The sequence below is a fragment of the Mesoplodon densirostris genome, chromosome X, assembly GCF_025265405.1.
Source record: "Mesoplodon densirostris isolate mMesDen1 chromosome X, mMesDen1 primary haplotype, whole genome shotgun sequence".
Lineage (NCBI taxonomy): Eukaryota > Metazoa > Chordata > Mammalia > Artiodactyla > Ziphiidae > Mesoplodon > Mesoplodon densirostris.
Genome location: NC_082681.1, coordinates 118,179,887 through 118,190,956, shown reverse-complemented (window position 1 = coordinate 118,190,956; position 11,070 = coordinate 118,179,887). Strand labels below are relative to the sequence as shown.

General features: G+C 48.0%; 1 pseudogene; it reads left to right on the top strand.

The window, feature by feature from the left end:
* Nucleotides 1-7,085: 7,085 nt before the first annotated feature.
* Nucleotides 7,086-8,518, top strand: LOC132482405 (melanoma-associated antigen B4-like; annotated as a pseudogene).
* Nucleotides 8,519-11,070: the final 2,552 nt, after the last annotated feature.

Sequence of the window (11,070 nt, the reverse complement as noted above, 5' to 3'; positions counted from 1 at the left end):
CTCTAGGCAGGAAACACAACAGAAGGAAAAGACCTACAATAACACACCCAAAACAATTAAGAAAATGGGAATAGGAACATACATATAGATAATTACCTTAAAGGTAAATGGACTAAATGCTCCAACCAGAAGACATAGGTTGGCTGAATGGATACAGAAACAAGACCCGTTTATATGCTGTCTACAATAGACCCACTTCAGACCTAGGGACACATACAGACTTAAAGTGAGGGAATGGAAAAAGATATTCCATGCAAATAGAAAACAAAAGAACGCTGGAGTAGTAATTCTCATATCAGACACAATACACTGTAAAACAAAGACTATTACAAGAGACAAAGAAGGACACTACATAATGATCAAGGGATCAATCAAAGAAGAACATATAACAATTGTACATATTTATGCACCTAACAAAAGAGCACCTCAATACATAAGGCAAATACTAACAGCCATAAAAGGGGAAAGCAACAGTAACACACTCATAGTAGGGGACTTCAACACCCCACTTTCACCAATGGACAGATCATCCAAAATGAAAATAAAGAAAGAAACACAAGCTATAAATGATACCTTACACAAGATGGACTTAACTGATATTTATAGGATATTCCATCCGTAAAAAACAGAATACACATTCTTCTCAAGTGCTCATGGAACATTCTCCAGGATAGATCATATCTTGGATCACAAATCAGGCCTTGGTAAATTTAAGAAAATTGAAATCGTATCAATTATCTTTTCCGACCACAACGCTATGAGACTAGATATCAATTACAGGAAAAAACCTGTAAGAAATACAAACACATGGAGGCTAAACAAACACTACTTAATAACCAAGAGATCACTGAAGAAATCAAAGAGGAAATCAAAAAATACCTAGACACAAATGACAAAGAAACACAACGACCCAAAACCTACGGGATGCAGCAAAAGCAGTTCTATGAAGGAAGTTTGCAGCAATACAATCCTACCTCAAGAAACGAGAAATCTCAAATAAACCACCTAACCTTACACCTAAAGCAATTAGAGAAAGAAAACAAAAAAACCCCAAAGCTAGCAGAAGGAAAGAAATCATAAAGATCAGATCAGAAATAAATGAACAAGAAATGAAGGAAACGATAGCAAAGATCAATAAAACTGAAAGCTGGTTCTTTGAGAAGATAAACAAAATTGATAAACCATTAGCCAGACTTACCAATAAAAAAAGGGAGAAGATTCAATAGAATTAGAAATGAAGAAGGGGAAGAAACAACTGACACTACAAAAATACAAAGGATCATGGGAGATTACTACAAGCAACTCTACGTCACTAAAATGGACAAACTGGAAGAAATGGACAAATTCTTAAAAATGCAAAACCTTGCGAGACTGAAACAGGAAGAAACAGAAAATATGAATAGACCAATCACAAGCACTGAAATTGAAACTGTGATTAAAAATCTTCCAACAAACAAAAGCCCAGGACCAGATGGCTTCACAGGCGAATTCTATCAAGCATTTAGAGAAGAGCTAACACCTATCCTTCTCAAACTCTTCCAAAATATAGCAGAGGGAGGAACACTCCTAAACTCATTCTACGAGGCCACCATCACTCTGATACCAAAACCAGACAAAAATGTCACAAAGAAAAAAAACTACAGGTCAATATCACTGATGAACATAGATGCAAAAATCCTCAACAAAATACTAGCAAACAGAGTCCAACAGCACATTAAAAGGATCATACACTATGATCCAGTGGGGTTTATCCCAGGAATGCAAGGATTCTTCAATATACGCAAATCAATCAACGTGATACACCATATTAACAAATGGAAGGAGAAAAACCAGATGATCATCTCAATAGATGCAGGGAAAGCTTTTGACAAAATTCAACACCCATTTATGATAAAGACCCTCCAGAAAGTAGGCATAGAGGGAACTTTCCTCAACATACTAAAGGCCATATATGACAAACCCACAGTGAACATTGTCCTCAATGGTGAAAAACTGAAACCATTTCCACTAAGATCAGGAACAAGACAAGGCTGCCCACTCTCACCACTCTTATTCAACATAGTTTTGGAAGTTCTAGACACAGCAATCAGAGAAGAAAAAGAAATAAAAGGAATCCAAATCAGAAAAGAAGAAGTAAAGCTGTCACTGTTTGCAGATGACATGATACTATACATAGAGAATCCTAAAGATGCTACCAGAAAACTACTAGAGCTAATCAATGAATTTGGCAAAGTAGCAGGATACAAAATTAATGCACAGAAATCTCTGGCATTCCTATACACTAACGATGAAAAATCTGAAAGTAAAATCAAGAAAACACTCCCATTTACCACTGCAACAAAAAGAATAAAATATCTAGGAATAAACCTACCTAAGGAGACAAAAGACCTGTATGCAGAAAATTATAAGACACTGATGAAAGAAATTAAAGATGATACAAATAGATGGAGAGATATACCATGTCCTTGGATTGCAAGAATCACCATTGTGAAAATGCCTCTACTACCCAAAGCAATCTACAGATTCAATGCAATCCCTATCAAACTACCACGGGCATTTTTCACAGAACTAGAACAAAAAATTTCACAATTTGTAGGGAAACACAAAAGACCCTGAATAGCCAAAGCAATCTTGAGAAAGAAAAAGGAAGCTGGAGGAATCAGGCTCCCTGACTTCAGACTATACTACAAAGCTACAGTGATCAAGACAGTATGGTACTGGCTCAGAAACAGAAATATAGATCAATGAAATAGGATAGAAAGTCCAGAGATAAACCCATGCACATATGGTCACCTTAACTTTGATAAAGGAGGCAAGAATATACAGTGGAGAAAAGACAGCCTCTTCAATAAGTGGTGCTGGGAAAACTGGACAGGTACATGTAAAAGAATGAAATTAGAACATTTCCTAACACCACACACAAAAATAAACTCAAAATGGATTAAAGACCTAAATGTAAAGCCAGACACCATCAAACTCTTAGAGGAAAACATAGGCAGAACACTCTATGACATAAATCACAGCAAGATCCTTTTTGACCCACCTCCTTGTGAAATGGAAATAAAAACAAAAATAAACAAATGGGACCTAATGAAAATTCCAAAGCTTTTGCACAGCAAAGGAAACCATAAACAAGATGAAAAAACAGCCCTCAGAATGGGAGAAAATAGTTGCAAATGAAGCAACAGACAAAGGATTAATCTCCGAAACATACAAGCAACTCATGCAGCTCAATATGAAAAAACAAACAACCCAATCCAAACATGGGCAGAAGACCTAAATAGACATTTCTCCAAAGAAGACATACAGATCGCCAAAAGACACATGAAAGAATGCTCATCATTAACCATTAGAGAAATGTAAATCAAAACTAAAATGCGATATCATCTCACACTGGTCAGAATCGCCATCATCAAAAAATCTACAAACAGTAAATGCTGGAGAGGGTGTGGAGAAAAGGGAACCCTCTTGCACTGTTGGTGGGAATGTAAATTGATACAGCCACTATGGGGAACAGTATGGAGGTTCCCTAAAAAACTAAAAATAGAACTACCCTACGACCCAGTCATCCCACTCCTGGGCATATACCCTGAGAAAACCGTAATTCAAAAAGAGTCATGTACCAAAATGTTCACTGCACCACTATTTACAATAGCCAGGAAATGGAATCAACCTAAGTATCCATCAACAGATGAAGGGATAAAGAAGATGTGGCACATATATACAGTGGAATATTACTCAGCCATAAAAAGGAACGAAACTGCAGTATTTGTATTGAGTTGGATGGACCTAGAGTCTGTCATACAGCGTGAAGTAAGTCAGAAAGAGAAAAACAAATACCGTATGCTAACACATATATATGGAATCTAAAAAAAAAAGAATGGTCATGAAGAACCTAGCGGCAAGACAGGAATAAAAATGCAGACCTACTGGAGAATGGACTTGAGGATACGGGGAGGGGGACGGGTAAGCTTGGACAAAGTGAAAGAGTGGCATGGGCATACATACAGTACTAAACGTAAAATAGATAGCTAGTGGGAAGCAGCCGCAAAGCACAGGGTGATCAGCTTGGTGCTTTGTGACCACCTACAGTGGTGGGATAGGGAGGGTGGGAGGGAGGGGGATGCAAGAGGGAAGAGATATGGGGACATATGTATATGTATAACTGAATCACTTTGTTATAAAGCAGAAACAAACACACCACTGTAAAGCAGTTATACTCCAATAAAGATGTTAAAAAAATCAAAAAAAAAGAAAAAAAGAAAATACACCATAGACAAAAGCAACAATATAAAAAAACATACCTAGAAAGAAACCATACAAAAATGTATATAATCTACATGGAGGCAACAATAAGAATTTCCTGATTGACTTAGGAAAAAGAAATCTCAACCAGAATAGTATGTTATGCATATTCGTGAGGCACAGATATTTTAAGAATATCGATTTTCCTTAATTCATTTACAGATTTAGTACCTTTTCCATAGCAGCTGATGACAATTAAACATGGGCTACTGTTTCCTGTACCCAAAATCAACCATGGAAACATTACAGAAGGAATAAAGAAAAAACATTAACAAACGCAAAAACACAAAACTAAATAATCCCTGAGGGACGATAAGTCTCCACTGAACGAGAACCTGAGTGTGGGCAGGTAGGGGGATGCCCTGAATTCGAGACAGGTCTGTAGCCTGCAAGAGAGGCAGATGACAGGATTGATTAGAGGAAAGCCTTTAAACTTGAGCCCTTGATTCTTCCACTGTGCTCTGGGACCATGACTCTCCACTGCTTCACTGAAGGAACCTGAGGCAGCATTTCAGAGCCCGCATGCCAGGAGCATGGGACACCAAAGATTGGGCTGGATGTGGCAGTGTGGTCCACAGGCTGTGAAACAACCATCTGAAACTTTGTTCGTGGATGACGACTGGCCTTTTTAAATGATCATCTTAATAGACTATCACACACGGACTCAAAGAGAAAAGCAAGTAACACAGTACTTGTACAAAAGGACAGAAATTCATTTCTGAACTTCTGGGCAATGCCCCTGATGTCAACAAAGAGAGACCACAGTGAGAACTGTCAGGCTAAGGCGCCCCTTCACTAACTCCTCTGGGATTCTGTGGGGCATGGTTGGGGACAGGGATGGATTCATACCAGAGAAGGAAGGAATCGCAGGCCCTGCCAGCAGTCAACGTGACGACCCTGAGTGAGACCTGACGGGCTCCGAACCACAGAAGAGAGTCTCGCCTCCTTTCCCCTCAGCTCATCTTACCTGCAGCAGCCATCTCTGGGAGGCTCCAGGCAGAAGTGTCCAGATGAGACGTGCCTGCACTTCACACCAGCAGTCTCAGGGAGTTGATGTCTTTGATGTGAGGCCTTGGCCTCAGGTCAGCAGACGGGAGGTAGCCCAGCACCTACAGGGAGTCAAGAGAAGACACTGAGGGAGGACTGAGAGCACCATCCACCATAGAAGAGGGGGCCCCAAAGAGCCCTCACTGTCGGTCTCGGGGGACCCAGGCATGGCTGTGAGGCTCAGGCCCCCAGATACTTCCAGCTGGGGGTGCCGACAGAAATGAGAGCCAAGGTGTGACGCCTGCTGACTCAGCTCAGCAGAGGGAAAAGTCCCAGAACCTGCCAAGAGTCAACGAGAGGGCCTCGTGCCAGGCCCGCGGGAAGCTCCCCTGGAACCACCCTCCGACCCCCTTCCCGCCCTGCCCCGCCCCGCCCCGGCCCCAGCCCCCCCATGCTGTGCTCCTGGAGCCCAGATGCGCATGACCGGATGTGACGTCCTCCTACACACGCGGTGGGGGCGACGCCATTGTTGAGAGCTGCCGTACGGTGAGGGTGAGCCGCAGGAGGAATCCCACGTCTCTTCAGGTGTCAAAGTGTGAGGTAACCCCAGTTAGAAGTGCGGGGACGCCCGCGACACCCCCAATCCCCTTTCCCTCTGAAAAGAGACGGAACAGGCCCCGCCCACCCCGCCCCTGCTCTCGGCCCGAGAGGCTCGGGCCTGGCCGTTAGGCCCAAAGTCCATCCGCTTCCCCCACGGGGTCTCGGGCAAGGAAGGCCTCGCTCTGAGGCTGGTGGACCCTGGCTCACCTCAGTTGAGGGAGCGTCCCAGGCCCTGTGAAGGACGGGACCCCTGTGGGGACCGAGGGGCTCCACACCCCAAAATGGCGGCCACGCAGACCTCGCCCCTGACGTCGGCCTGGGAGCTTCCGGGCAGGTCTAAAGACTGAGGGGCTCCCTCAGTGCGAACGCGGACGGGCGGACGGACGCGGGAGACCCAGGGAGGAGGGGGCCTTGTTCTGAGGGGCTGGCCGCAGGTCAGCAGAGGGAGGATTTCCAGGGCACGGGAGGAGTCAGGGTGAGGACCGTCCTCCCCGTCGCAAGGGCACCTCAGAACCCCTCCCCTGTTGTCAGCCGCTTCCTCCTGGCCACACGCGGAGAAGGGAGGGCTGCTGTCTGAGAGGGGAGGTGCAGGCCAGCAGAAGGCGCGTCCCTAAGCACCGCCAAGAGTCAGCCCAAGCCCTTGAGTGAGGGCCAGTGGGGCCGCCAGCCACAGGGCCTCGACCTGTCTGCCGCACGCTGCAGGCTTGGTACAACTCTGCCACGTGCGGCCGCCTGGTCACCCTCACTGCCTCCTAGTGAGACTCAGGCAGGTGCCGGCACTGGTGCGAGCAGATGGCCCTCGGGGCAAGAGAGGAGGTCCAGGCTGCACCGGCCGTCCAGGGAGGACCCCGAGTGAGGACTAAGGGAGTCAGCCACCCCGAGGAGAAGGGGCCAGAGAGAACACGGCCTGTCCCCTCCTGCCAACCCTTAAACTCCCAAGAAAGGACTGTCAGGCCGAGCCTGCCCGTAATTTCCTCTGCCAGGTCCAAGGGAGGTTAGAGCTTTGTTCCGAAGGGGCAGCCACGAGGCAGCAGAAGGGAGGGTCCCAGGGCCCTTCGGTGGTGGGCTGAACGCTCCCTCCTTTCCTCCTCCTGGGTGTCACGGAGGATGGTGGTGTCAACTTCAGAGCAGCAGAGGGCATGGGGCGGGGGGGGTGGGGGGAGTCTTGCCAACAACTGTCATCCTGACTCTGAATGGGAACCGCGGGGACCTACCTCCCCTGCCAGCCCCCACTGTCACCCCCGTACCGCCCAGGCAGGGCTGGCTGGCTGTGCCCCAAGGCTCACCCGACCGTCCTCCACAGGGGTCTCAGGGGACAGGCTGAGCAGGAGAACAGGAGCCCTGTGGGCCCTCGGGCAGTGCCCTCAAGGACCCTGCAGAGGCGGCCTTGGTTAAAGCCAGGGAGGACTCTCCCCGCTGAAGGTGCTCACAGCATCTCCTTGTCCCTCCCCCAGGTGCCCTCGTTGCCTGCCTTCCTGCCCACACTCCCGCCTGCTGGCCCTGACCTGTGTCATCATGCCTCGGGGCCGGAGGAGCAAGCGCCATGCCCATAAGAAACGCCGCCAGGCCCGGGGGGAGACTCAGAGGCTCAAGGGTGCCCAGGCCACTGAGGCGGCGGCGGCGGCAGAGATAGAAGAGTCGCCCTCCTCCCCCGCTTCTGTGTCTCGGGGTACTTCCCCGAGCTCCCCTGCTGCTGGCACTCGCCAGGAGCCTCAGGGAGGCCCAGCCACGAGCTCTCGTGCTGCAGGGGTTTCATGCCCAGGATCTGAAGAGGGTGCCCAGAGCCAAGACGAGGAAAGTGCAGGTACCGCCCAGGCAGCACCTTCCGTTCACAGCACTTACCCCGATCCTCTGACCAAGCAGGCCAAGAAGTTGGGGCAGTTCCTGCTGGATAAGTACAACATGAAGGAGCTCATCTCGCAGGCAGCACTGCTGGAGATGGTCAACAAGAAGTACAAGAAGCACTTCCCTGAGATCCTCAGGAGAGCCTCTGAGTACATGGAGCTGGTCTTTGGCCTCGATCTGAAGGAAGTCGACCCCAGCAGTCACTCCTACGCCCTCATCAACAAGCTGGGCCTGTGCAGCGAGGAAAATCCGAGTGATGAGTCGGGGCTGCCCACGTCCGGTCTCCTGATGGCTATCCTGGGCAAGATCTTCGAGAACGGCAACCGTGCCACCGAGGAGGAGATCTGGGATTTCCTCAATTCATTGGGTTTCTATGCTGGGAGGATCCACTTGATCTTTGGGGAGCCCAGGAGGCTCATCAACAAGTATTTCCTGCAGCAGAAGTACCTGACGTACAGCCAGGTGCCCAACAGCGATCCTCCGCACTATGAGTTCTTGTGGGGCCCGAGAGCCCACGCTGAAACCAGCAAGATGAAAGTGCTGGAGTATATGGCCAAGATCAATGATACCGTCCCCAGGGCCTTCCCAGATCTCTATGAGGAGGCTATGAAAGATGAGGAAGAGAGAGCAAGAGTGAGAGCCGCGGCAGGGGCTGCAGCTGTTGCTAAGCGCAGAGCACGTTCCAGGGCCAAGGCCCGCAGCTCCTCCCACATGTAGGGAGGGAGGCCGCGGGCAGATTGCTCACTTTGTTTTGGAAGAGAGCAGTCAGGCTCCTAAATAGTGCAGAGTAGTAGGGGTGGAGGGAACAAAGTATAGATCTCATTTATCTTCCTGTTTTAAACTAGTAACTTCTATATATTATTGATTGATTTATTTAGGTTTTTTCAAATGTTTTTTTTCTTGTAATAGTGTGTTTTCTTAAGAATACGAATTCGTGAATGACATTGCTTGCATACTTATTGCTGTTCAAAGAGTTCTAAAGTTACAGTTTTGGTATATATAAAAGAAATTCACGACCATCTATATTTTCTGTGTGATCCAGAAGTAGAAAACATGGCAGTGCAATAGAGATTTTCATGGAAATGTGAAAGGCGACCACAGAAAATATTTAGAAACAAAAAATGGAGAAAACAGAGTAAAAGGTATTTAATTTGTAGTTTGCCTTATTTCTTTGAAACTTTCTTTTGGTAGAAATAAAAGATACTTTGACTGATTTAGCTCATTTGTGAGTATTTGTTTCTTTTGTCCTAGTGCACTGCATATTCTCTGCCACCTACTGGATTAAAAATAAACTCTGATGGGAGGATGGTATTTTGGGGGTTCATAATAATCATATCATAACTGCCATTCATCAAAAACCCAATATTTCTTAATGAGTATGCCACTGCTTTCCATGTAGTACATAACATTCCAGCATTCATGCAGGATAGGATTTAGCAGACTCCCTTTATAGGTGAATAACTTGCAAATTTCTCAAGTTCACAAGACTGATTAAGGGACCTTGCTGGGTCTAGTCCCCTGGTCTGGAATCGTCTAGAGCCTACACTCTTCCACTCCTCCCAGCCTAAGCCAGACTTTACGTCTTTTAATTCATTTTTCTTCTCACCACTCCAAAATGTATCTCATGGGATAAAAGGGGCCCTGTTCCCAAAGCACTGTTTTGAATTACGGTAATAGTAACGCTGAATAAGTGAATGCTATGAATAAAAAAAATTATTTTGGTGACAATGGGGTCTTCTACTTATGCAACGTCAGATACCCTGAAAAGATCAGCATCTCCTCATTTACTCTTCAAGTTTCTCAGGGACATAAAAGCCTTGGTTTAAGAGCTGTGTCCTCAGGTCAGTGGAGGGAGGAGTCCCAGCCTCTGAGAGTTACTCAAGGTGAGGGCCTTAGAACAGAAGGGGGCCCCACAAGGTATACCCTGCTTTCTCCCTTCTGTGGCCATGCGCAGAGCTGTTTGTCTGAAGGTACCCCTTCTTCTCCTCCGGGGCAAGGGTGGAGAGGTTCTCAGGGAGGTGGGTTCCTTGGTCTTGTGGCAGCATCTCCAATTCTTCCCAGGTAGGAGATCCTAACAGGCCTTAATTTGCTTCAGGGTGAGGACACTGGGTGCTGATGAGTGGACTCCCCATAACAAAGGGGGACCACACAGAGGCCCCTGGCAGGGGTAGCCAGGGAATAGGTCTCTTACCTCCCCTTCTGGTGTCTCAGGAAGGTGAAAGCCTTGGCCTGAGGCTGGCAGACAGACAGTAGGGAGGGTGGAGTCCCATATGCTACCTGAAGTCAAGGTAAGAAACCTGAGTTAGGACTGAGGGGCCACTGACTCCAGAAGAGTGGGGCCTTGTAAAATCCTGCTCCTCAGAAGACCCCAACAGCTTCGGACAGATCTGGTTCATCCTGACTTCCAATTCAGAATTTCCAAGAAGGTAATGCCTTTGTTCCGACGAGCACAGCTTCAGGGGAGTGGAGGGTGGAGGCCTGGGTCTGGTCAGGCCTCACGATGAGGACCCTGAATGAGGAGCAAGAGGACCACTCACTCCAGAACAGAGGAGAATGCAGAGTCCCACCCCTGACGTCAGCCCCAGGAGGCGCAGGACAAAGCTTTCTGGCTGGCGTGCCCCCTCTTTCCACTGGGCGTGGTCTCAGGGAGGCGAGGGCCTTGGTCTATGGGGAACAGCCTCACTCAGTAGAGACTGGAAATCTAGTGTCTCTAAATGGGGATAGAGGGACTCCACGTAGAACACAGCCCTGCCACTGGACGCCTCCCCTTGGCAAAGCCAGGAATGTTGGCATGATGCGCCCCACACCTTTCCTTTTAGAGCGTCTCAGGTAGATGAGGCACTTGGTCTCAGGGGCCAGCCTCAGGTGAGCACAGGGAGGAATTCCAGGTCATGCCAAGAGCCAAGCACAGGACCACGAGGACTGAGGGAACCACCCAAATCATAAAAGTGGGGACGCCACAGAATCCCTCCCTTACTGTCAGCCATGAGTGACCACAGGCAGTCATGCCCACGTGAGGCAACCCTCACATCCTCCTAGGTGGTCTCAGGGAATTAAAGGCTGCAGTATGAGAGCACAGGCCTCTCTAGGTCACGGGAAGAGTCAGCGTAAGGGCTCCGAGTGCGGACCAAGGGGAACACTCAACCGAAAAGAGAGAGGAACACATGCACGGCCCCACCACCCTCTCGGCCCTGGGAAGCCCCAGGCAGGGGCAGTTCCATGTGTCACCCACTTGCTTCCAGCTCCGGAGGACTCGGGTCAGTAGAGGGAAGAGTCCCAGATCCTGACAGACTGAGGACTACTGAGGTCACAGACCCCAGCAGAGTGGAGCCC